Source organism: Lissotriton vulgaris, chromosome 3_1 (assembly GCF_964263255.1).
Source record: "Lissotriton vulgaris chromosome 3_1, aLisVul1.2, whole genome shotgun sequence".
Classification (NCBI taxonomy): Eukaryota; Metazoa; Chordata; class Amphibia; order Caudata; family Salamandridae; genus Lissotriton; species Lissotriton vulgaris.
In genome coordinates this window covers 1,425,928,740-1,425,956,262 of record NC_141689.1, presented here as the reverse complement: position 1 = coordinate 1,425,956,262, position 27,523 = coordinate 1,425,928,740, and the positions used below count along the sequence as shown (strand labels likewise).

The 27,523-nt window shown below is 42.8% G+C and overlaps 1 protein-coding gene across 2 annotated transcripts in view; it reads right to left on the bottom strand.

The window, feature by feature from the left end:
- The window catches only part of TMPRSS11E (transmembrane serine protease 11E), a 395,553-nt gene that overhangs the window by 122,958 nt on the left and 245,072 nt on the right, over positions 1-27,523 (bottom strand). The window lies entirely within an intron of this gene.

Below are 27,523 nucleotides of genomic sequence, written 5' to 3'. Positions count from 1 at the left end.
TCTGGGTAGAAAGTTTCTGTATCCAGTAATTCTCTCTCATCAATAGGAATTTAGTGTTGTTTCTCCCTTCAATTTTTTGGACAGTTTCCAGAATTATGAATTTGATTTGGGAAACGTTATGGTTTTCTTCTGTGAAGTGCAACGTTAGCGCTGATTTGGTATTTTTTAGACGTATATTAGATCTGTGTTCGGTTAGTCACACTTTGATGCGTCTCTCAGTTTTTCCCACGTACATTTTTCCACATGGGCATCTGATACCATATATCAAATTGCTTGATTCACAGGTGGCATTAACCCTCAATTTAATTGGGGAACCTTTGGAGGGATGGCAGATTGTGTTGCCTCGGATCACGCTGTTACAGTTGCCACAGTTAAGACAGGGTTTAGTTCCTGTAAATGTTGTATTGTCCGATGATTTCTGTTGAAGAATTTCTCCTAGATTCTTTGATCTAGTGAATGCAAAGATTGGAAGTTCTGTGAAAGATTGTTTGAAATCCGGCTCAATGTTGAGAATTGACCAATGTTTCATTATAGTTTGTCTGTACTTTTTACTAGAAGTGGAGTATTTAGATACTACTACAGTTCTTGTCTGTTCAGTTTTGATTTTGGTGGTTAGTAGCTGTTTTCTTTCAATTTGATCAATCCTCTTCTTTGATTCATCTACTAAAGATTGTGGGTAACCTCTAGACGTGAATTTCTTGGCCATTTCACTAAGTCTGGTGTTGAGAGTATTTTCTTCTGAAGTGATTCTTTTGACTCTGGCCATCTGTGAAAATGGTAAGTTTTTGATTAGATTAGGTTGATGAAAACTTGAATATAGCAACATGTTATTTCGATCTGTTGGTTTAACATATAAGTCAGTCACGAATCCCTCTGTAGTTATGGTTACTTTTACATCAAGAAAATTAACAGTCGTGTCTGACATGACCCATGTTAATTGAATTCTTTGATCAATCTCATTGAATTTAGTTAGTTCCATCTGTAGTTTTTCTTGTGTGTTTGTCCATACGACGAAGAAGTCATCAATATATCTAATCAGTAATTTTAGATTTTGCGTCCATTCATTGTTGGAGAAGATATGTCGGTTTTCATACCACTGCATGAATATATTAGCATACACAGGGGCTGCTGAATTGCTCATAGCCATGCCTGTCAATTGTTGGTACCATGTTTCATCAACTTTGAAATAGCTATGGTATAAGATGAAATACATCAGCTCCATCAAAAAGGTCTGAAAGTCATGATCTAGTTCAGAATTCAGGAGTGCAGATTCAATCGCTTCAATGCCCATATCATGGGGGATGCTAGTGTACAAACTGCATACATCAGCTGTACATAAAATTAGTTTTTCTGTTGGATCCAACTTTAGTTGTTGTAATATCTGTAAGAATTGGGACGTGTCTTTGACATAAGTACGCATTGATTGTACAATGGGTTGTAGATATCGGTCAATGAGTTGACCAATTGGTTCGTGCAAGCTCCCTCTCGTGGACACTATGGGTCGCATTGGTGGGTCGTTGATGTTTTTGTGTATCTTGGGTTGCATTCGGAGTGTAGGGCTTTTTGGATCTGAAGTCAATAGGAAGTTTTTAGTTCTTTCTACAATAGTCCCTTGTTTTAATGCGCCATCAATGATGTCTTTTAACCTTTTTGCGTATTCCGGTGTAGGATTTCTATCCAATATACAATATGTCTTGTCATCTGAAATGTGCTCATTTACTTTCTTGTTGTACATTTCCACATTCATGATGACGATAGCGCCACCTTTATCCGCTTTTGTGTATATTACCTTGTCATTGGAAGCCAATTTATGTAAGGTATCAAAATCCTTCTGTGTGATATTCCTACTTTTAGGTTTGACATGTTTAATTTTTCTGATGTCCTGTTTTACTAGGTTTTCAAAAAGATCCAGCGTCTTGTGGTTGGTGGGAGCTTGAAAAGTGCTGTGTGGTCTTAAACCTACTAATTGATCTTTTTCTTGTGGTGGTCTATCTGGTAATGTATTATCAAAGAAATGTCGCAGTCTAAGTTTTCGCATCAGTTTAAAAAAACTAACTTCAAGTTCCAAATTGTCGGTGGTAGTGGTCGGTATGAAAGATGTTCCTTTTTGTAGTAACCCCAATTCATAAGGGCTAAAGTGATGATCACTGATGTTGATTACTAAGTGTTCTGCGGTTGATTCTTTTTGGCTTTCCTCTCCTTCTCTTTTTCTTTGGAGGTCATGGTTGTACTTCTTGTGTTCGGTGGATCCCTTTCTTTGTCCTTTGCCTGACCCTCTCCTGGGTCTCCTTTTTGGGCTTGGCCCTGGTCTAAAAAAGGACTAGTTTCAGTAGTTTTGCTGGTAGTTGGTTCTTCAGCATTCGGTCTATCTTGAGGTATGGGCGTAGGTTGTGTCTTACGTGATCTTTGACTGGTATCACTCTCAGACGAGGATGTTTCCGTATTAGAGTTGTATGGACGATTCCTACGTTTTTGCGCGTAAACTTCTGCCCACGTGTATACTTCGCCAAGACGATAGTCAAGTGTATCTCTCTTAAATTTCCGAATTTTTCGTTCGTTTATTTCTTTAGAATGCCGATCTATTTGGCTCTTTATGTCATTTAGGGTAGTTGTTAATTCTTCTTCTGACATCATCTTAGATAATTCTGTTTTAGTTTCCTCAATTTCTGCGCTCAGTTCTTCTAGGATGGTAGATAATTCTTGTATTATTAGAAGAATTAGGTCCAACGAACATTTATTGAGAATTTCATACCAGCGTTCCTGAAACTTTTTAGAATGTTTACATAGGGACGGTTTGAGTGCAATTCTGAGACCACGTGGTATGCGTAAGTTCCGATGATATCTGATGAGGGTGCTAGCATGTAATTGCTGGTTGGTTTTCCTTTTGGATAAGTATAGTAGTTGTCGGACATTTTGCTCTTTGGACCGTCCTGTGGTTTCCTGGGTGAGTTCTTCCCTGATTAAGGAATAAATTTGGTCTGCGTCTTTAGTTTCAAATGCAAAAGTTGAGGCTCTGGCCTCTGTGCTTTTTGAAATGTCATCATAGTTGCTCATCCTGAAGACTTAAAATTATTTTGGTTGATTGCGTGCTATTTATCCACGGGACACTGTGGGCACATAAATTGATTAGAATGGGATAAATGCACTGCTGTTTCTAGTTATTTTGCTCGTGATTCGTCAAGTTAGTCGGTGCACCGGAAGGTAACGTCGAGAGTCCAACAACGTTCAGTATACAGCTACAAGAAGTGGGTCTAGAGGTGCTCTAGAACCATCCCTTCACAGGCACTCATGAAGTTGTCTACATTTATAAGAAGACTTCCACTCTGATGTTCAAATCATTCATTAAGTGTTTTTATATTCATTGCAATTAGATATAATCCATTGTATATAAGTTTCTTTTGTAGTTTACATGATTATTGTCATCTTTTAGATTTCAGACATTGTCATCATGAAGCATCCAATGCATTTCGGGCATGCAGTAATATGCCCTTCGTCAGGGAAAACGACACTGTCAAAAATAACAAGGCTTTGTCACTGTTGTGATAAATCATATAGCATGTATCAAAAAAACAATGTAGTGATTAATGTTTCAAAACAAGAATTTAGTGAAGTGGGTGGTCAAGAAAAGGTGCGTAAATTGCATAAATTGCATGCACTGTGAAGAGCTGGTGGTAAGATACAAATAGTAAGGAGCTAATCGGACTCACATGACTGGGGTATCCAGTTTTAGAGTGAAATCTGTAGAGAAACAAGTAAAAGAAACGCGGCTCTTACAAACAGGGCTCTTGAAAAAGTGCACGAATGTAGTCCTAAGCTCACGCATACGAATGCGCTTGTCTAATCTACTGACCTTAGTATGTGGAAGTGTAGGTTCCACTCGAATCCTCTCGTAGGTACGGGCAGGTACACAGTTCGTCAGTATCCGCGATTATTTAAAGAAGTGTTCCGGTCATGTGACGTATGACGCGCAACAAAAATGAAAAAAAGACTAGCGGACGAACCTCCGTGTATTCTTACGTGCAAGCTAAATGTGCACGATAGTGTTGTATTGTTCTGGCCAGAACAAAGCTAAAAAACGGTAGTATTTAAAAAAAATCGAAGAATAAAGACTAGTAAAAAAATATATTTACTACGAAAAATTTAAGGTGAAGTCGGGATTCGAACCAAAATGGTCTGAGTTGATGGTGGGGTGATTAGTGTTTATAGCCATAGTGAAAGGCGATAGAAAGCAAAGGATATGTGTGAGTGTGAGTGTCTGGTGTGTACATGAACAACACACAGTATACACAAGATGCAGTCTCTGGAGCAATTTATAAAGGTTTATAAATAACATGCAAATTCTATTCTTTCATTAAGCCCCATTGGTTTCTGGGTAGAAAGTTTCTGTATCCAGTAATTCTCTCTCATCAATAGGAATTTAGTGTTGTTTCTCCCTTCAATTTTTTGGACAGTTTCCAGAATTATGAATTTGATTTGGGAAACGTTATGGTTTTCTTCTGTGAAGTGCAACGATAGCGCTGATTTGGGATTTTTTAGACGTATATTAGATCTGTGTTCGGTTAGTCGCACTTTGATGCGTCTCTCAGTTTTTCCCACGTACATTTTTCCACATGGGCATCTGATACCATATATCAAATTGCTTGATTCACAGGTGGCATTAACTCTCAATTTAATTGGGTAACCTTTGGAGGGATGGCAGATTGTGTTGCCTCGGATCACGCTGTTACAGTTGCCACAGTTAAGACAGGGTTTAGTTCCTGTAAATGTTGTATTGTCCGATGATTTCTGTTGAAGAATTTCTCCTAGATTCTTTGATCTAGTGAATGCAAAGATTGGAAGTTCTCTGAAAGATTGTTTGAAATCCGGCTCAATGTTGAGAATTGACCAATGTTTCATTATAGGTTGTCTGTACTTTTTACTAGAAGTGGAGTATTTAGATACTACTACAGTTCTTGTCTGTTCAGTTTTGATTTTGGTGGTTAGTAGCTGTTTTCTTTCAATTTGATCAATCCTCTTCTTTGATTCATCTATTAAAGATTGTGGGTAACCTCTAGACGTGAATTTCTTGGCCATTTCACTAAGTCTGGTGTTGAGAGTATTTTCTTCTGAAGTGATTCTTTTGACTCTGGCCATCTGTGAAAATGGTAAGTTTTTGATTAGATTAGGTTGATGAAAACTTGAATATATATAGATATAAAAACACTTAATGAATGATTTGAACTTCAGAGTGGAAGTCTTCTTATAAATGGAGACAACTTCATGAGTGCCTGTGAAGGGATGGTTCTAGAGCACCTCTAGACCCACTTCTTGTAGCTGTATACTGAACGTTGTTGGACTCTCGACGTTACCGTCCGGTGCACCGACTAACTTGACGAATCACGAGCAAAATAACTAGAAACAGCAGTGCATTTATCCCATTCTAATCAATTTATGTGCCCACAGTGTCCCGTGGATAAATAGCACGCAATCAACCAAAATAATTTTAAGTCTTCAGGATGAGCAACTATGATGACATTTCAAAAAGCACAGAGGCCAGAGCCTCAACTTTTGCATTTGAAACTAAAGACGCAGACCAAATTTATTCCTTAATCAGGGAAGAACTCACCCAGGAAACCACAGGACGGTCCAAAGAGCAAAATGTCAGACAACTACTATACTTATCCAAAAGGAAAACCAACCAGCAATTACATGCTAGCACCCTCATCAGATATCATCGGAACTTACGCATACCACGTGGTCTCAGAATTGCACTCAAACCGTCCCTATGTAAACATTCTAAAAAGTTTCAGGAACGCTGGTATGAAATTCTCAATAAATGTTCGTTGGACCTAATTCTTCTAATAATTCAAGAATTATCTACCATCCTAGAAGAACTGAGCACAGAAATTGAGGAAACTAAAACAGAATTATCTAAGATGATGTCAGAAGAAGAATTAACAACTACCCTAAATGACATAAAGAGCCAAATAGATCGGCATTCTAAAGAAATAAACGAACGAAAAATTCAGGAATTTAAGAGAGATACACTTGACTATCGTCTTGGCGAAGTATACACGTGGGCAGAAGTTTACGCGCAAAAACGTAGGAATCGTCCATACAACTCTAATACGGAAACATCCTCGTCTGAGAGTGATACCAGTCAAAGATCACGTAAGACACAACCTACGCCCATACCTCAAGATAGACCGACTGCTGAAGAACCAACTACCAGCAAAACTACTGAAACTAGTCCTTTTTTAGACCAGGGCCAAGCCCAAAAAGGAGACCCAGGAGAGGGTCAGGCAAAGGACAAAGAAAGGGATCCACCGAACACAAGAAGTACAACCATGACCTCCAAAGAAAAAGAGAAGGAGAGGAAAGCCAAAAAGAATCAACCGCAGAACACTTAGTAATCAACATCAATGATCATCACTTTAGCCCTTATGAATTGGGGTTACTACAAAAAGGAACATCTTTCATACCGACCACTACCACCGACAATTTGGAACTTGAAGTTAGTTTTTTTAAACTGATGCGAAAACTTAGACTGCAACATTTCTTTGATAATACATTACCGGATAGACCACCACAAGAAAAAGATCAATTAGTAGGTTTAAGACCACACAGCACTTTTCAAGCTCCCACCAGCCACAAGACGCTGGATCTTTTTGAAAATCTAGTAAAACAGGACATCAGAAAAATTAAACATGTCAAACCTAAAAGTAGGAATATCACACAGAAGGATTTTGATACCTTATATAAATTGGCTTCCAATGACAAGGTAATATACACAAAAGCGGATAAAGGTGGCGCTATCGTCATCATGAATGTGGAAATGTACAACAAGAAAGTCAATGAGCACATTTCAGATGACAAGACATATTGTAAATTGGATAGAAATCCTACACTGGAATACGCAAAAAGGTTAAAAGACATCATTGATGGCGCATTAAAACAAGGGACTATTGTAGAAAGAACTAAAAACTTCCTATTGACTTCAGATCCAAAAAGCCCTACACTCCGAATGCAACCCAAGATACACAAAAACATCAACGACCCACCAATGCGACCCATAGTGTCCACGAGAGGGAGCTTGCACGAACCAATTGGTCAACTCATTGACCGATATCTACAACCCATTGTACAATCAATGCGTACTTATGTCAAAGACACGTCCCAATTCTTACAGATATTACAACAACTAAAGTTGGATCCAACAGAAAAACTAATTTTATGTACAGCTGATGTATGCAGTTTGTACACTAGCATCCCCCATGATATGGGCATTGAAGCGATTGAATCTGCACTCCTGAATTCTGAACTAGATCATGACTTTCAGACCTTTTTGATGGAGCTGATGTATTTCATCTTATACCATAGCTATTTCAAAGTTGATGAAACATGGTACCAACAATTGACAGGCATGGCTATGGGCAATTCAGCAGCCCCTGTGTATGCTAATATATTCATGCAGTGGTATGAAAACCGACATATCTTCTCCAACAATGAATGGACGCAAAATCTAAAATTACTGATTAGATATATTGATGACTTCTTCATCGTATGGACAAACACACAAGAAAAACTACAGATGGAACTAACTAAATTCAATGAGATTGATCAAAGAATTCAATTAACATGGGTCATGTCAGACACGACTGTTAATTTTCTTGATGTAAAAGTAACCATAACTACAGAGGGATTCGTGACTGACTTATATGTTAAACCAACAGATCGAAATAACATGTTGCTATATTCAAGTTTTCATCAACCTAATCTAATCAAAAACTTACCATTTTCACAGATGGCCAGAGTCAAAAGAATCACTTCAGAAGAAAATACTCTCAACACCAGACTTAGTGAAATGGCCAAGACATTCACGTCTAGAGGTTACCCACAATCTTTAGTAGATGAATCAAAGAAGAGGATTGATCAAATTGAAAGAAAACAGCTACTAACCACCAAAATCAAAACTGAACAGACAAGAACTGTAGTAGTATCTAAATACTCCACTTCTAGTAAAAAGTACAGACAAACTATAATGAAACATTGGTCAATTCTCAACATTGAGCCGGATTTCAAACAATCTTTCAGAGAACTTCCAATCTTTGCATTCACTAGATCAAAGAATCTAGGAGAAATTCTTCAACAGAAATCATCGGACAATACAACATTTACAGGAACTAAACCCTGTCTTAACTGTGGCAACTGTAACAGCGTGATCCGAGGCAACACAATCTGCCATCCCTCCAAAGGTTACCCAATTAAATTGAGAGTTAATGCCACCTGTGAATCAAGCAATTTGATATATGGTATCAGATGCCCATGTGGAAAAATGTACGTGGGAAAAACTGAGAGACGCATCAAAGTGCGACTAACCGAACACAGATCTAATATACGTCTAAAAAATACCAAATCAGCGCTATCGTTGCACTTCACAGAAGAAAACCATAACGTTTCCCAAATCAAATTCATAATTCTGGAAACTGTCCAAAAAATTGAAGGGAGAAACAACACTAAATTCCTATTGATGAGAGAGAATTACTGGATACAGAAACTTTCTACCCAGAAACCAATGGGGCTTAATGAAAGAATAGAATTTGCATGTTATTTATAAACCTTTATAAATTGCTCCAGAGACTGCATCTTGTGTATACTGTGTGTTGTTCATGTACACACCAGGCACTCACACTCACACATATCCTTTGCTTTCTATCGCCTTTCACTATGGCTATAAACACTAATCACCCCACCATCAACTCGGACCATTTTGGTTCGAATCCCGACTTCACCTTAAATTTTTCGTAGTAAATATATTTTTTTACTAGTCTATATTCTTCGATTTTTTTTAAATACTACCGTTTTTTAGCTTTGTTCTGGCCAGAACAATACAACACTATTGTGCACATTTAGCTTGCACGTAAGAATACACGGAGGTTCGTCCGCTAGTCTTTTTTTCATTTTTGTTGCGCGTCATACGTCACATGACCGGAACCCTTCTTTAAATAATCGCGGATACTGACGAACTGTGTACCTGCCCGTACCTACGAGAGGATTCGAGTGGAACCTACACTTCCACATACTAAGGTCAGTAGATTAGACGAGCGCATTCGTATGCGTGAGCTTAGGACTACATTCGCGCACTTTTTCAAGAGCCCTGTTTGTAAGAGCCGCGTTTCTTTTACTTGTTTCTCTACAGATTTCACTCTAAAACTGGATACCCCAGTCATGTGAGTCCGATTAGCTCCTTACTATTTGTATCTTACCACCAGCTCTTTACAGTGCATGCAATTTATGCAATTTACGCACCTTTTCTTGACCACCCACTTCACTAAATTCTTGTTTTGAAACATTAATCACTACATTGTTTTTTTGATACATGCTATATGATTTATCACAACAGTGACAAAGCCTTGTTATTTTTGACAGTGTCGTTTTCCCTGACGAAGGGCATATTACTGCATGCCCGAAATGCATTGGATGCTTCATGATGACAATGTCTGAAATCTAAAAGATGACAATAATCATGTAAACTACAAAAGAAACTTATATACAATGGATTATATCTAATTGCAATGAAATAAAAACACTTAATGAATGATTTGAACTTCAGAGTGGAAGTCTTCTTATAAATGGAGACAACTTCATGAGTGCCTGTGAAGGGATGGTTCTAGAGCACCTCTAGACCCACTTCTTGTAGCAGCTGAGGAGACTCCAGATGAGGGTCCGGAACTAGCTGATATCGAACTACCGAGCACAAGTCAAGACGAATGGTTCCCAGCAGACGATCTGATTCTTGATCCAATAAGAACCAGAAAGTATTCCTATTACATTACATTACATTAAAAATTATTTATACCGCGCACTTTCACCAACGGTTTCATGGCGCTCTTTGACAAGTACAGTGATCAAGGGTGGGGCGGTTATTCATAGGCAGACAGAAATATCAAGGTTTTTAGAAGTCTGCGAAAGCAGTCGTAACTGGGGCATAAGAGAAGCGTGAGTGGCAGGGAGTTCCAAGTGGAGGGGGCCAGAACAGAGAAACTCGAGCCACCGTGCTTTTTGCGTTTGAATTTGGGAACCACGAGGAGGTTGAGAGATGCTGAGCGAAGGGCTCTGAGGGGGATGTGACGTCTCAAGACAGATGAGATGAAAGCCGGGGCTACATCAGAGAGAGCTTTGAACGTTGAGCATGCCAGCTTGAAGGTGCAGCGCTTGGAGACAGGGAGCCAATGAAGACTACGGAGAAGGGGAGTGACATGCTGATGTTTAGGCTGGCCGAAAATCAGGCGGGCCGCCTGATTCTGCACCAGCTGCAGCCGATGGAGGTGGCATGCAGGGATCCCCACATACAGCATGTTCGCGTAGTCGAGCCTGGAGGTGATGAGAGCGATGATGACTTGGATCAGGGCATCTCTAGTGAGAAACCTACTGATCTTGCGGATCCGCCTGAGATGAAAAAAGCAGGATGAGGTGACAGAGTTGATTTGTGGTCTCATCGAGAGGTCTTCAGAAATGATCACCCCCAGACTCTTCACTGTGCTCACTGGAGTGGGTGCCGTCCCCAGGGAGGTTGGCCAAAAGGTGGAGTTCCACGGATGAATGGGGCCCCCCACAAGTACGAGCTCAGTTTTTGTGGGGTTCAGTTTTAATTGACTGTGATACATCCACTCTGCGATGGTCAGCATAATGGACTGAAAGCTGAGATGGGAAGAAGGGAGGGAATCGATAGGGAAAATCAACTGAAGATCATCCGCGTAGTTGAAGATTGTGACCGGGGAATTGCGGAGGGAAGCTAAGAGGGGTTGCAGATACAAATTAAAAAGAAGGGGGGAAAGTGCAGAGCCCTGTGGGACACCACAGGTGAGGGATGTGTAAGGTGCAGAAAACGTGGATAGGTGAACAGATTGTGAACGCTGGTCGAGAAAAGATCTTAGCCAGTCGAGGGCAACACCCTGGATACCGGCTTTGTGGACACGGTCGATCAAGATGGCATGATCGACCGTGTCGAAAGCCGCCGAAAGGTCTAAGAGGACAAGGGCCTGAGGGATGTTTTTGTCAGCTCCTTTCCTGAGGGCGTCCATGACTGCTACTATGACCGCCTCAGTGGAATGGAGGGGTCTGAATCCAGCTTGTTGGGGGTCCAGGAAGGAGGATTTCTCTACAAAGGAACTCAGGCAGCGGGTGACATAAGTCTCCAGAATCTTTCCTAAGTAAGGGAGGAGGGAGATTGGTCGATAATTACTTAGGATTGTGGGGTCCGCGTTTGATTTTTTCAGGATGGGTAGAACAGCTGCTTCTTTGAAAGAATGCGGGACCTCCCCAGTAGCAAGAGAGTTATTAAGCAGTGCAAGAGGGGGGTCCGGGCAAGCCAGGAAGGCTTCTCTCAGGATCTGAGGGGGGCAGCAATCGTTAGGAGACCCTGAGCTCACTTTGCGAAGAAGAGAGGAGAACTCTTGTAGGGAGATTGGAGGAAACTCCGTCAGGATGCTGGTGTTCCCGGGGGGAAGGGGAGGGGGAAAAGGGGACACGGGGGTCGGAATATTGTTTTTTATGGTTATGATTTTCTCTATGAAGTAAGAGTTCAAAGAGTCGCACAGGGTTTGGGTTGGCTGGGGTTGGGGGATGACCCTATCAGGCAGGGAAAGCTCGTTGACGATTGAGAAAATCTCTTTGGTTTTGTTGTGAGAGTCCAGTATTTTTTGAGAGAAATAGGCTGTTTTAGCTGTCAGAATCGATTTTTTATAAGACTTTAGAGAGTCGGTGTAGACGAGTTTGAACTGAGGTCGTAGTTACGGCGCCTACTTAGATAGAGAGTGGGACAGTGAGGATGAGATAGGAATAGAAGGAGAAGATCAGGTTAACGAGAATCACATCAGACCTGATCAGGAAATAGGTCAAGTAGGGACAGACCAAGTAATCGACACTCCTCCAAAGACTCCAGAAACTGAAAAGGGACAGATAGTAATTAGGGCTGGAGTTCATGCGGAAGAAAATCAAGGGTTCGAAGTGCATGAACAGGAACAGATAGAAATAGACAAATGTGTTCAGGAGGCAGAGCCTGAAACAGTTGAAAATCAAAGACAAATCCAAAATATACCTGAACAAGGCCAGCTTAGAAACCAGGGAGAAGAAACTGAAGAAAGACCTGGGACTAGTCAGACAGGAAGGGGAAAGATATAATCGAAGTAACAGTGCCACAACTGAGCGAAAATAAAAGGGCTCGTGAGGAGGGCCAAACTACAGTGACAGCTAATAGGCTCAAGAAGAAAAGTGAACCCAGATACATAAAAAGACTGAAACTAAGGTTAAAAACAGTAGAGGAAAAATTAGAAGACCGAAAAAGAGCTGCCAGTGAAAGACAGAGAGCAGGAACTTAGCCAAACAGACGAAGTACCAGAATAAAAAGACAAAACAAAAATTATCGGAGTCCTGAATGGACTTACTTGGTGTTGGAAGAAATTGATGATCCTGAAATAAGCGACAAAAGCGACCAAGATTCGATTGCTGATCAGAGTTCTGAAGAAGACCCAACCTGAAAGTAAACCTGCGTAAGCCTCTTGTGTAAAGTTACAAAGAGGGGTTGGAAAGCTTCTTGTGAGCCAAAATGTCTGATTCAAATGTGAATGGAAGACCTAGAGGAAATTGTAGTAAAACATGCTGTAAAATATGCTTATGTAGCGTAGCAATAGTACTGATAGTATGGATAGGACTAACAGTCTTTATACCTTTTATGATAAGTAAAGATACTAACCTGTACCCTACTAAATCAATGACGCCAGACACAGAAGTTGTACAAACTGAAGAAACACCACGAAGTGTAGCAAGACGTGAGAATACAGTTAGCATGAAACAAACTAGACCTGACTTAGATGCATCAGATGAGGAAGGACTACATTTTCACAGAATCAATAACAGAACCCATTTAAATGTCTTTGCAAATCTTTTAGCACACTATGTAGAAGCTATGGAAATAGAAGATTGCTATGTCTGCATGAAGCTACCTACTTCTGTAGCTGAAGGTGTGACCTATCACCATCTACCCCTGACCTATGGAATTTCCTGTAGTATATTAGCAAGCTTATTTTACAGAAGTACCTTACAGTACTACTATTCAAACACTGACGTAATCTTTTCTGAACTTCCTATTCGGGGAAACCTGAACATTGTACATGTTAGAAGCGACGTGACTCGTTATATGGGAGAATACTTCCTGACTATAGGGGACATAGATTTAAATGAAGCACACAGAAGTAATTTGACTTGTTCATTACATGAGCAGGAGAAAATGTTTTTGAAAATGGCAGAAAAGAGAAGGGAGAGTTTCCAGAGAAAGGCAAACGATAAGAGACAGAAAACTCCTAAATGGGCTGAAACCATGGAAAGCACCTCAAATGGTGAAGCTAATCCTGCACTGTTGCTGGACTTCGAACGAAAAGGGAAACTCTGTCTTCATAGAGAAAAGACTAGTTATTATAACAATGTATTCATCGGTTCCAGTGAATGCAAACATAATTACAAGGTAATTGGAGGTTGGGGTTTCAAAAATGGGTCAGAACCTGTGTTTCCCGGAATTTATTATATATGTGGAAACAAGGCTTATTTCAAATTGCCAGATCACTGGTATGGAAGCTGCTATTTTGGCATTGTCTTCCCGAAAATATACCATGTGAATAACGCCGCTGGAAGCAATGAAAATACTAATGGTTTAGTACGTAGTAGACGAGAAAGTGTAGGAGAAATTATAGGTGATATATTTAGTGCACTGATACCTGGAGTGGGAGTGGTTCTGAATACTCACCGTATTTGCAAATTATCTACAGTAGTGGATCGGTTATCAACTCAACTGACACTGCTGCTGGATTCCTGCTGGTCAATACTGAAATGGTTGCAATCAGATCAATGGTTTTACAGAATCGACTTCCTCTTGATACCTTATTGGCAAAAGAGGGCGGAGTCTGCAGGATGCTGAAGGCGCAACATTGTTGCACTTACATTCCTGATAAGAGCATAGAAATTAAGAAATATGTGCGAAACATAACTAATTTGGAAAAAGAACTCAAACCACTGGAGGTTGATAGTGCCTGGAAGAGACTAACTGATGGTCTCTCTTCTGTCGGTAGTTGGTTTTCTAACATACGTAGGAGTCTTGTTGGGAAAATACTGATGCCAATAGCTGGAATAAGTTTGGTTGTGTTGATCATTATAATTTGTTGCAAATGCCAAAAAAGCAGAAAGAAGTACACAGTAAATAAAAGAGGAGTGAAAAGGAATATAGATGAACTTGAATTGGAGGAGCTGAGAAACCAGATTTATAAGAAAGCTAAGAGTTTCCATCCTAATAAGGATGCTGAGAAGAGGCTCAACAACAAATTTGTCGAGATTGAAATGAGTGAGATGTGAGAAAGGAAGTTGGCATCTGTTTCCATTAAAAGTGATGATAGTAAATATCATCAAAGAGGGGATTGATGGAGCAAGGATTCGCACGTAAAGCGCCTTGCTCACATTCAAGAACCTCGTTTAACCTGTAATATCATTAATCAACCTGTTTGTCATTAATATTGCACTTTTACATTACACGCGGGTGTCCCAGAGATGCTTGCCTATGTGTCTATTAATCGTAATGAGACTTGCATACTACAGAAACGCTGCTTCGCAGAAATCCAGTCTGCGCATGCGTCGGTCATACCCATGTGATGTGACGCACTCGCAGTTCTGGAGGGATTTTTTCGCTCATGCGCATTACTGCTAATATGGCCGCTTTGTCTCTAACATGCTATCCGCTTGCTACTGCTGCTTTTGTCTAGCTGCCTATTTCTGCCTAAAATCCTAATGCTATAGATATTATAAAGTAAGGGATGTAGTGTAGCTATTCATGGTGTACAGTGTATTCATTTTTTCTGTGTTTCTAATTTGTTTTCGCTTACTTTTCATGTGCCGCGTATCTGTGGGCCTGGGAGTGGGGAGTCGCTCCATCTTTGAAACCCATTACACCCCGATCATGTGATGAGGGGAAATTCAAACCGCGCATAAGCAGAACCAAGCCAGCTGGCTTCTGAAGTTGAGATGCGCCTGGGAAAATCTTCCGTGCCCCAAGAGAAGATTTTGGCTGTGCCTAAAATTGTTACAAATGTATTTACTTATGTGTGTCCTATTGTTTTACACCTTTCTCATGCCCTGGGAACTGGAATGTAAGGGGTGGGTACGAAATTTGAATATTAAATATGGGAACCCAGAATTTTAGGTGGTGACAATAACCTAACCACCTCTCCTGACCAATCCAATGTTGGGGATCCTGTCACTTGCAACATTTGTGGGTGGTCTAGGACCCGAAAAGGGTATAACTAGCCTAGTTTTAGCTAGAGAAATTGTCCGACTTGTCCGAGTAGCAGACCTGTCACCGACCCTACGAACTCTATAGGTGATTGATACAGAGAGCTGCGGAGCACTCTGTCCGAAATTTTCCACAAACTCCAAGGGGTGGAAATAGTCTTAAGTGCTGGCGAAGCACTTTGCTGGGAGATTCGAGAACCCAATCGGGTTATTGGCGGATTCCATGCAGAGAGGGAGTAGCACAGGTGTTGCATCCGAAGCTGCAGGTGCTGGTCGTACCTTTTGGTGAGCCCAGTCCTGACCCAAATCCTGAGGGGTATCCTGTCCTGACTGTCCGTGAGCTGTACCTGCTCGCCTAATGGCATCCTAAGTCCTTGAGGGTCCTTGTCCTCGCCTTTCCCAAGCTGACCTGTGGCCAGGGTTAGTCCTCATTCCTGTCCTAGGTAAATATATAGTGGGTGACTGTCTATCTATTCACTATTCTTTCCTCTTTAATAAAGCACTCTTGCCCGTATTATTTCCTCTGCTTTTCCAAAATTTACATGTTATTGTTTACTAGTCATGTTCCATTTTTCCCCTTACCTGTAGGTCAATTTTGAACGGTTTACTTAATTAGTGTGATCTGAATTCACTTGTGTTTAGAATCTAGTCTTTAATTAGCAGTTAGACTAAGTTCAGTGTGAATCATTGTAGGACTTTAGCAAAATTCACGGACTAATGTGTTATAAACTCACCTACCCTAGCATAAGCCTGAAATTAAATAGCATGTTCCCTGTTACCCTTACCCTGTAGTTTTTACTCGTACTCAATGGTACTTGCCCTCATTCACCGTTACATCGTATTTATAATCCTGATTATTGATATTCTAATCTGTATTAGTTTTATACTCATGTCATTCTGATTTAAACTTATTATATAAAATCTTTAAAAACCCTTCAGGTGTCTGTGGTCATTATAAATGTATAAAAGTATTATTAAATGTAGAAAGTATTAAGTATCTTCTTATCTCTCGTCCACTGATAGCTCCTGATCCATCAGGGAAGTAGGTACCTGTGGTAAGTCAGGTATCTTTGTAATAGTGTTAAGGAAAACACATAGAATTGCTGATGGTGTCGTGTAAAATCGCCCGATTCACTAAAATACTGTCATAAACACGTCATGGGCCCAAGTGCGTGAAATCTGGTAAGATAAAGAGTCGGGCGACCTGCGCACTCTATCACCGTTGTCCGTAATAAGGACGTGGGATAACCCTCCTCTTTGAAAATAGTGCGCAAAACTTTAATGGTAACTCGAGTGGTTATTTCAGGGAGTAGGTAAACAATGAGCCATCGAGTATGGACATCCATAACCACTAAACCAAATCTTTTGCTGGGGTGGACACCAAGCATAGGCCCAATAAAATCGAGGCATATGCTGTGCCACACTACGCCAGGGTCATGGATGGAACTAGGGACGGATTGGGGTCCCACCTTGAGTCTCTTCTCACTTTCACAGCACTCACTGCACCTCTCCACCCAATTAACCACATCTCCATCCATTCCAGGCCACCAAAATTCGTTTCTCAACCATTTTCTTGTAATAGTTTGGCCCAGATGCCCTTCATGCGCCAAGTCAAAGAGTCTTGTATGAATGACAAATGGGGGAACTATCTTATCGCCAGGCATGATGACCTGATCAGCGACATTAGATAACTCATCAATGACTGCATTAAAAGGTCTAACGCTGACTGGCAAGGTGCTTTCCCCATGTCTACCCTTAGAGACGAGGTTCGTAACATTCCTTAGAACTTCATCTTGAGACATAGCTTCTTCCCACTCTTTTTTACTGACTGCACCACAACTCCACTGAATTACATCATCGACACAAGAGATAGCTCCTTCTCTCTCTTTCTTTGACACTCCTGTCTTGTCTGCATCCTCCCAATTTAAGGATAGACGTGACATAGAATCGGCCTGTACATTACGCCAGCCGGAAATGAATTCAACATCAAAATTGTACTCCTGTAGTCTGGAGGATAGCCTAGCCAGTCTGGCTGACCCCTTTCCTGTTCCACCTGGTGAGAGTATTTTCAACAAAGGCTTATGGTCAGTGCGAAGTTTAAACCTACGCCCCCACACATACATCCTGAAGTACTCCACACCCCAAGCAGCTGCCAAGGTTTCCTCTTCTATAACAGAATAACAGCGCTCAGTAGTAGTCAAAGTACGAGATGAAAATGCCACTGTTTTCTCACTAGTGCCATCACTCTGCGATAACACAGCTCCTATGCCAGTATCACTTGCATCCACAGTGATAATGGTCTTCCCATGTACATCGAAAGGAACCAAAATGCCTGCATTGCATATTTCCATCTTAATGTCATTAAAGCATTTTTTTCTGGTCACCCCCCAACAGAACTTGACTCCTTTCCTCAAGAGCACCTTCAGGGGTTCTGTCTTACTCGCAAAGTTCTTCACGAATTTTGAGTAATACTCAATTAGCCCAATGAATGAGCGTACTTGGTCTCTATTAGGGGGAACAGGAGCCAATTTTATGGATGCCAGTAGGTCTCTCTTAGGTTTCACACCATCAGACGAGATAGAATGCCCCAGATATTCCACCTCCATTGCCAAAAAGGAACACTTTTTCCTGCGCAATGTCAAACCAGATTCCAAAATTCTCGCAAGGGCATCTTTCAAGGCAGAGTTATGGTCACTCACACTCTCCCCAAACACCAAAATATCGTCCTGGAAATAAATAACATTCTTTACACCTTTGAAAATCTCCGTGACCATCCTCTGAAACACACTTGCAGCTGAACATAACCCGAAGGGTATCCTCGTAAATTGAAATATCCCTTCATTAGTGATGAAGGCTGTCAAATGTTTTGAAGATTCATGTAAGCGTATCTGATGGTAAGCATGACGAAGGTCAAGTTTAGAAAAGTACTTCGCCCCTTTAAGCAATACCATCATTTTGTTTATGTTAGGTAAGGGAAACGTGTCAGGGATTACATTTTGGTTCAGACTTCTAGGATTAACACAGAAACGAAAATTTCCATCAGCTTTCTGTGAAATAACAACAGGGGAAATCCATGATGAGCATTCAATTGGTTCTATGACTCCATTGGACAGCATCTCATCCAACATTTTCTTCACCTACCCCTTACCATGATTGGAACCTTTCTTAGTTTGTGTTGCACAGGGACAGCATTACTTTTGAGCTTAATCTTGTGTACATATTCCTCTAGATTGCCCAACTGATCTCTGAAAACACCTTTACCTCCCTCCAAGATGTCTTCCACTGAGACGTCAGCCACCACCATAACTTGTTCAACAGCGTATGGGTCGATTCTGATATGGAGGTCAAATTGGTGATACCACCCTAGAATAGGAGGTCCTGATTCTGCATCATACACTTTACCTCTCACAGATCTTCCTTTCAACTTAATATCAGTTGCCATGTTACCTAGTATATCTATTTGCTCACCTTGATACCCCCCAGGGTTTATATCTTTGGGCATCAGTATTTTGTTAGGCCACTCCTGTTTGAAAAATGTTTTTGGTATGATAGTATACAGTGACCCCGAGTCAACCATCAAATCTACACTTTTGTCACCAATAACAAACCCTGCATTTGGCCTGTGTTTCCTCCTTTCATCTAAACTGTGGGGTTCCGTGAGAAGAATTTCTCCCTTTTCACCACCATCATATGATGAAGGTTCAACACACAAGATCCTGTCAGGTCTGTAAAAGCATTCACAGACAACAGATTCTTCTGATAACATTGCCACATTTCCTTTGTTTGCATCCCTACACATTCTAGCAAAATGACCCTTGCAGCCACACTTTCTACATTCTTTCCCAATGGCCCAACACTGCCTTGAGTCAGACGTGTGGTAAGCTCTGCCACACTTTCCACAAGTCTTGTTACCAAATCTACTGGTATATGTTCTACCCCCAGGAACATTTTTCACACCTTTAAATTTAGTAGAAGCAGCTACCTCTCCTTCATAACCCTCTACAACAGAAGTTTCGCTCTCACTAGACATGTTAACCTTTGAGTCCCTACGATCCTTTTCTTTCATGCAAGAATCCGACTCCTCTATTATTTTTGCAATGTCAATTGCATCTTTAAGAGAGGGGTCTTTTGCAGCCCATAAGGGTTCCTGGGTTTTCGTACTTCTACATTGCACGATGAGTTGGTCTCTGATCATTTCTTCAGTCATTGGGCCAAATTTACACTTTAAAGAGAGTTCTCGAAGTCTCAATAGACTCTCCAACTTTCTGTGGCTGGGTATGAAACTTGTACCTTCTCAATGCTATATTTGTTTCCTTTGCAAATCTCAATTCCAACCTTTTACGTGCCTCCTCAAAAACATCCTGAATGGGTTGACCACGCTCGTGGTTAGCAACAGGCAAGTATTTAAAAATATGTTGTCCCTCTTTACCTAAATTAGTAAGTAAGATTGCTTTCTTCCTATTGCTACTGTAATCTTGCGCATCCAAGGCCTCCGAATAATTATCAAACATTTCAATCCACTCATCCCATTCTATACTTGGATTCCCTGGCTGGTTGAGAAAGTGAGGAGGAGTAGATACAGCAGACACATCAAGGGCACTTACATCCATTTTAGTTTTAAAGTTCACCTTAAGTCAATTCAATGGGTAGAAATCCAGGTAATATCTGCTTTTACCAACTTTGTATTAGTATGCAATGTCATGCACAAGGCTACTTTTCTAGGTAAATGTGCTTTTACACAATATTAAATGGCATACATGTACCACTTTAAACGATTAGGTGGCACTGTTTCCTAAGAACTGCTATAGTTCTCTGTTAAATGCGCTAAACACGCATTACTTCCTGTGCATGTCTATTTCAGGCAGAGTGTAATTTGTTAATCACACAATTTCACCTCTTGACACCATAAATTCTGAAGGAGATGTCGGTTTCTTGCTCTTCAGGTACTCAATCTATATATCGCTTTGTTCGCGCTCTCATTACTTTTCCTGTCACAAAGCCAAGACTTCAAATTGTCACCATGAACCACTTATTCCGACAACGCACGTCCTGGAAATGATGGCTCTCCCTTTCGATCCATTTTGACAGTGCCTTTATTTATGCAATGCCCCTCTCACATCCAGACTAGAATAATCTACGATGTTGCTCCTCATATGCTCAGCATTCCGCCTGTCCTCCCATTTTTTTTTGTCACGGAGCGCAGACTGAAAATTGCCACCAAGAACCACTACTTGACGCAGCACCTCTCACCCCCGTCGATTTTATCTCTTCACTCGACAGCTGGTGTGCCTCGTCACTGGTTTGCGCTCTCTGCCTCACGCCGCTGGCATTCCTGTCACATCCATTAGGCATTCTAATCTCTTAACACCTTCTTTAATAGACTTCCGATATGACACATCTTCTCCCCGGCATACTCCTCGTCGTTCCGCTCTTCAGCCCAGCTCCAATCAGCTATTGCTTCTATCGTTCCAAGCAGAGTTCCACACGTTCTCTCCACGCACCTTTAACAAATCCTATTGCGTGTAAATACCTTCTTCACATAACGTGTGACGGCTCAATCACTATATTGTCTTTTCCTCTCTCTTTCAGCACCGGAGGGGTTCACTCGCCTGAATTCTTTATCGCTGTATGTCATGTCACTCGCTGACCGAAGACCACCTCGTCACCGAGGATGTTGTGGTCGTCACATGAAGCGGAGACAGGGTTTAAGTTAAAGCTTTTATTCGCTACAGCAACATGACATCAGCGTGCCCGCCTCCTTCAGCCAGCAGATCATCACTGACTCGTCAGCGAGCAGCGCTTCACATCGGACGTTAGCATTCCAACATTCCACCGTGGCTCGCAGAGCGGAGCCACGGTGTGAATGACGTCACAACAATATTATCCTGCCTACTCTTGCCACGGAGGACAAACAGTTACTGGACAGTCCTCTGACCACGGACGAAATCGCTCAGTCCATCAGGTCACTTCAATATGGTAAGGCCTCCGGCCCAAATGGGAAACCCATAGAACTCAACGATCCTGGTGCTGTTAGATTTATCCGCTGCCTTCGACACGGTGGCGCATGAAATACTTCTCGGTCGCTTGAGTGAGGTGGGCATAGGAGGTACAGCTCTGTCCTGGTTGGAAAGTTTTCTTTCGGGTCGTCTACAAGGAGTCAAGTTGGGCTCCCATAATTCCATCTTAAGGGAGCTCACTAAGGGAGTGCCACAGGGCTCATGCCTAAGCCCCACGCTTTTTAACGTGTACGTGGCCCCCTTGGCGGACATTGTAAGAAAATACGGGTTCACCACGGTGTCGTATGCTGACGACACCCAACTCCTATTCCCCTTCCAGACCCTCACGCCCGCAATTCAAAAATCTTTTGCAGATGGGATGAGAGCAGTGTCAGACTGGATAGCACTAAATTGCCTCCAGTGTAACGTACCCAAGATGGAAGTCATGTTGTTCGGTGGGGCTACTCTCCTCTGGTCTCCAGAATGGTGGCCCTTGGAATTGGGACCTGTTCCTAGTCCGAAACAAGTGGTTAAAAATCTTAGTGTACATCTGGATCAAGCACTCCTATTTAAAGAACACATCAACCAAGTCACAGGAGCATGCTTCCGTGTTATCGGGCTGCTACGGCGTGTTTTTCCATTCTTGCCTGATAACTATAGAAAAACACTAGTCCAGACATTAGTGATTAGTAGGATGGACTACTGCAATGGCCTGCTTATTGCGGCCAACGAGGAACAAATAAAAAAACTGCAAGTGGTCCAAAATACTGCGGCGAGGCTGGTCCTTAATGCCCAACCCAGAACCCCTTCTCGTCCTCTTTTTCACCAGCTTCATTGGCTGCCAATAAGGCAACGCATAGAATTCAAGACGTGTTGCACAATACATAAATGTCTGGTTGGCACTGGACCCAAATACCTGAAAGAAAAGTTTGTATCATACATCCCTGGACGCACTTTACGCTCCAGTAGTCATCAGTTACTCCAGGTCCCAAGGTTTAGAAGAACCAGACAAGGAGGTCGCGCCCTCTCCTATAAAGGCCCAGTTCTTTGGAATTCTCCCCCCCCCATGTTGAAGCAAATTACCAATCTAGAATCCTTTAGGAAAAATCTTAAAACCTATCTATTCACCCAGTTTTAAGAATCATTTTGTCATCAGCACATGATCATGTTTGAGTCAATCAAATAGGAGCACAAGCGTGGAGATATCCCTTCGGGGATCGAATCAGGCGCTATATAAGAATACAAATAAATAAGTAAATAAATAACTCTATAAACTTTGTCTGGACAAGTTGTCAGCCCACCTTAAAGTAATGTTCGAAGAGAGTAGGGAGTTAGGGGAACTCCCACCTGACCAAAGCATAGCCAACATTGTTGTTATACACAAGGAAGGTAAGCCAAAAGCGGACTGTGCGTCATACCGGCCCATTTCACTTCTCAACGCTGAACCGAAAATTCTGGCAAAGGCTCTTGCCAACCGTTTGGTTAAGGTCATATCAACCCTCGTACATCCAGATCAATCAGGTTTCATGCCGCACTGGAATACAGCACTGAATCTTCGCCGCATCCACGGGGTGCTTGGCAGACCCGACACGATATGCGAGCCCGCGGTCTTGGTCTCTTTAGACTCCACCATGGCATTTGATAGGATCGAATGGCCATACCTCTTCGCCGTACTCCTGAAACTGGGATTTGGTCCGGGATTGATCAGTTGGGTTCGCCTCCTATATGCGGCACCACTGTCCAAGGTCGTAGTCAACAATAAGCAATCGGACACTTTCGGTCTCACCCGGGGCACCAGTCAGGGCTGCCCACTTTTCCCACTCTTATTTGCCCTGGCATTAGAGCCGCTCATGGCCTGGATCCGGCAGGACCTAATGATCTGAGGATTCCATTGGTCGGCTGACTGGGAGGATTGGATATCACTCTGCGCTGATGACATCCTACTCTAGCTTACAAATCCTCGAAAATCCCTAATCACCTTATTGGATATTCTTGCAATATTCAGGAGGTATTCCGGATTCCAAATTAATTGAACCAAATCTCACCTCTATCCCCTTCATTGGGGTATGCCTGTTCTGCCCTCCAACTGCCCAATCCAACTCAGTACAACTGGATTTAAGTACTTGGGGATATTTTTATCCTCAAACTCCACACTTCAATACAACTATAATCTTCTTCTCCCTCTCCATAACCTGCAGAGAGATTTTGCCAGTTGGAGAACTCTCCCACTGTCTCTCCTTGGGAGGGCCGCCCTATTCAAAATGATGTCCCTCCCCCGTTTCCTTTATGCCCTGCAAAATTCATTGGACGTAGTCCCACCGGCTTATTTTAAAGAGATCAAACGACTTTTAAGGGAACTACTTTGGAATGGCCCACCGCGTGTCGCCCTCAGCAAGTTGACCCTGAAGTGGCATGACGGAGGTATCGCCCTCCCTGACATCAGTAAATATTACTGGGCCGCACACCTGGCCGCCATTAACCATGCCACTTATGCCTGATGACCCTGGATATCGAATGGATAGATGGTTGCTCCCTGGTGGGAATTATAATAGAGCACTGTATTCCAAACCCATCCGTCCTGCTCTCACCGGTCCCACAGGTCATTCCATATCTGTATGGCATACTGCTACCAAATCTCTCGGATGGGAGGGTAAAAGGACACTGCCCACTCCCTTATGGGAATCTGAGAGGCTGGGACACCTTTGGCAGACAAAGGGATTTGACAAGTGAGATTTAATATGCATTTCCCATGTCCAAGACATGTAGGAAAAAGACGACATAAAAACATTCGCTTCCCTACAAGAACAACATTACCTGGCCGACTCAGAGCACTTTCGCTACCGTCAAATACGACATACCCTGAGCTCGGCCCTCCCCGCTGGTTCTTCCCCTCCTGAGTCTTCCCCACTGGAAAGCAGAGTATTGAATGGCCACCTCCCAGAGAAGTCTATTTCCCTGATTTACCATAAGCTAATACACAACATGGAGGACCCCCTCACACAGCTCCGACAAAAATGGGTAGCGGACGGTATTGAATTAGATGACGAAGACTGGCAAGAGGCCATTTCATCTCCCAAAGTGGTGGCTATCTCGGCTACGCTGCGACTCGTCCAACTTAAAATTTTGCACAGGGTATACATGACTTGGCCTAGATTGGCATTGATGGGAAGGGCACCCATGGGAGACTGTTGTAGGCGGTGTGGCCTGCTGGGCACGTTCCTACATATCATTTGGGAATGCCCCCATGTCCAGTCATATAGGAGGGGAGTCCACGAATTGGTAGGGACAGTTCTAGGGACTCCCATTCTCCTGGAGGCGCGAAGGTGCTTGCTCAACATATGGGAGCCCACAGACTTGACTGCACACCAAACACAATGGAGCCCACTGGGCTTTATGGTAGCAAAAAGGAACATAACCCAAGCTTGGAGGGCGACGCCCCCCCAACGCTGAAGGACTGGAAGACGGGCATGGATTGGTGTATGTTCCGTGAAAAGACTGTCTATGTGGCTCGAGGCTGCCCCGGGAAATGGTCATAGATTTGGGGTCCCTACAACCGTTACAGTGGTGACATGTGCAGCCCATTATTGCAACCAGCTCTTGATTATATGTATTCACCTTGATTTGCCTTCCAGTGTACGTAGTGCCATGTTGTGATTTACCTTGTCTGTGCCTGACAATTTAATTTGTACTGCTATGTAGTATTTTCTTAATATTGGATGCCGATGACTGTTAAATAAAAAAGATTTGATAAAAAAAAAATTTGGCACCTTTAAGACAGGCAGTCCATGTATCCTCACCTCATCCCTGACAGGAGCACTTACAACATTTTGAAATCTCAGTGCAAAGGGGAAGCATTTGGAATTGAAGGGCACATAGTGAGGGGCGACAGAGCAGCGACTAATTTGGCATTGCTCGTGGACATAGGCTACAAGAGACTTAAGAGTGGTGGTTGCGCATCGAGCAAACTCTCAGTCTATGGTGATATCGACTGGTCACTTCTGAACTGTGCATCCTGTGTTCTTAAAACAGGAGTGTCCAACATAGAACCAGTATCATAACCCAAGGACTTTCTGATTGTTGAATAAGTATGTAAGCATTGATGATTAGTCATTGCATCAGCGGTACTAGAGGCAAAGAGTACTATATGAATTTCCAGTTTTCTTTCATGATGAAAAGGTCTAATTAATTTGGCTCTTGTCTACTACATTACAGATGACATATGATGATGAGGTTTTGTTGAGGGCACAGTTACAAAGAGTGCGTAGTGGCGCTAGGCTTTCGGAGAAGAAAAAAGAGCAGCAAGAGTGAGACTTACGAAGGGAAAAAAGTTGTTTTGCTTGCATAGTGGGGGAGGGAAGCGCTAAATAGGATTTAGTTCATAAAAGATCAGCCACCTGATCTAAGGAGGAAGCCCTTAGGAAAAAAGCAGTTGGTATTGTGATGCTGAAGAAAGAGAACGAGAGGGGATTTACAAATGGAACTGTAGCTGTAAATGAAGAAGGCCAGTAGAGTAAAAGGCACATTGACAGAGTCAAAGTGCTTTGAAGACCAAACGCTGAGAGGAAGGAAAAGCAGTTTGGCGAAAAGGTGAGAATTGGAAATTGAGGATTGAGAAGGGAGGTTAAAAATGAGAAAGACTGCTGCATTTTGGACCGTTTGGGGTATTGGGAGAAGGCATTTAGGCCATCATCCGATTGAGAGAAAATAACAGATTGGACAATAGTTTTCGGGATTTCAAGGGAAGACTTGCATTTTTCTCAAAAGTCAAATGTAAAAGAAGCAATTAGTAATTAGCAGTTGTTGAAGATGACACAGATTGCAAACAGAGTTAGAGGAAATGGTTAGCTGTCCACAAGCCAGAAGGTCAAATAGAGGGAGGACAATTCACGATCAGAACCTGTTTTATCTGAGTTGAGCTTCAGTCAGTTAGATTTCATCCAGGAGGCAACATTTGAAAGGCAGACACAGAGGTTGTCTTGATCTTATTGTTGATCGTCATCTAACCTCGGAAGAATCTGAGTGTCATTGACATTAAGCCTGGGCGTAGTTCGCGTAGCCGCACTCCGCGGAGCTACGCGAAGATGCACTTGCACTCCGCGAACTACGCATAACTCCGCGAACATGCGTAGTAGCTTGCTTGACCCGTTCACGAGCCGTTTTTCGTCTTCGGGAGCGCCGTCGAACTCTGGAACCTGCTTGACACCACATCTCCAGACGTCCCCTTCCTCACGGAAACATGGATGAACGCCTCCTCAGCGCCCGACATCGCCGTTGCCATCCCGGACAGATACAAGATCACCCGGAGAGACCGCGTCAACCAGACAGGAGGAGGCATCGCCATCGTCCACAAGAACACCATCCGCATCACGACCAACTCAGACGACACCCTCACATCCGCCGAACATCTTCACTTCCAGATACACACCGACCCCAAGACCACACTCAGAGGCACCCTCATCTACAGACCCCCAGGACCTCGCACACAATTCAGCAAAGACATCGCAGACTTCATCAGCCCGCACGCCCTCGCCTCCGCTGACTACATCCTCCTAGGGGACCTCGACTTCCACCTGGAGAACAACAACGACAACACCACCACCACCCTGCTGGACAACCTCGCCAACCTCGGACTCATGCAACTGGTGAACACCCCCACCCACTACGCCGGACACACGCTTGACCCAGTCTTCTCCTCCAGCAAGTACATCTCCTTCAGCCACTCCACCGGACTCCGCTGGACCGACCACAGCTGCGTCCACTTCAGCTTCAGAAAGACCACGACTCACCACCACCCGCAACAGGTTCCCCGCAGGAACTGGAACAAGATCACCACCGACCAGCTCACCACTTCACTGAGCCAGAACCCTCCCGCCAGCTCAACGGACCCCAACCAAGCAGCCAACAACCTCACACAGTGGATCACCAATTGCGCTCGCCCAACCAGCCTCGACCACTCGCAGTCCGGCTTCCGCGCCAACCACAGCACCGAGACCGCCCTCATCGCAGCCACTGACGACATCCGAGCCCTACTCGACAACTGGGAAACAGCGGCCCTCATCCTCCTGAACCTCTCCGCAGCATTCGATACGGTCTGCCACCGCACCCTAGTGCAGCGCCTCAGCAATATCGGAATCCAAGAGAAGGCACTGAAGTGGATCATCACGTTCCTCACCGCACAGATCCAAGGCCACCGAAGTCATATGCGGCGTACCACA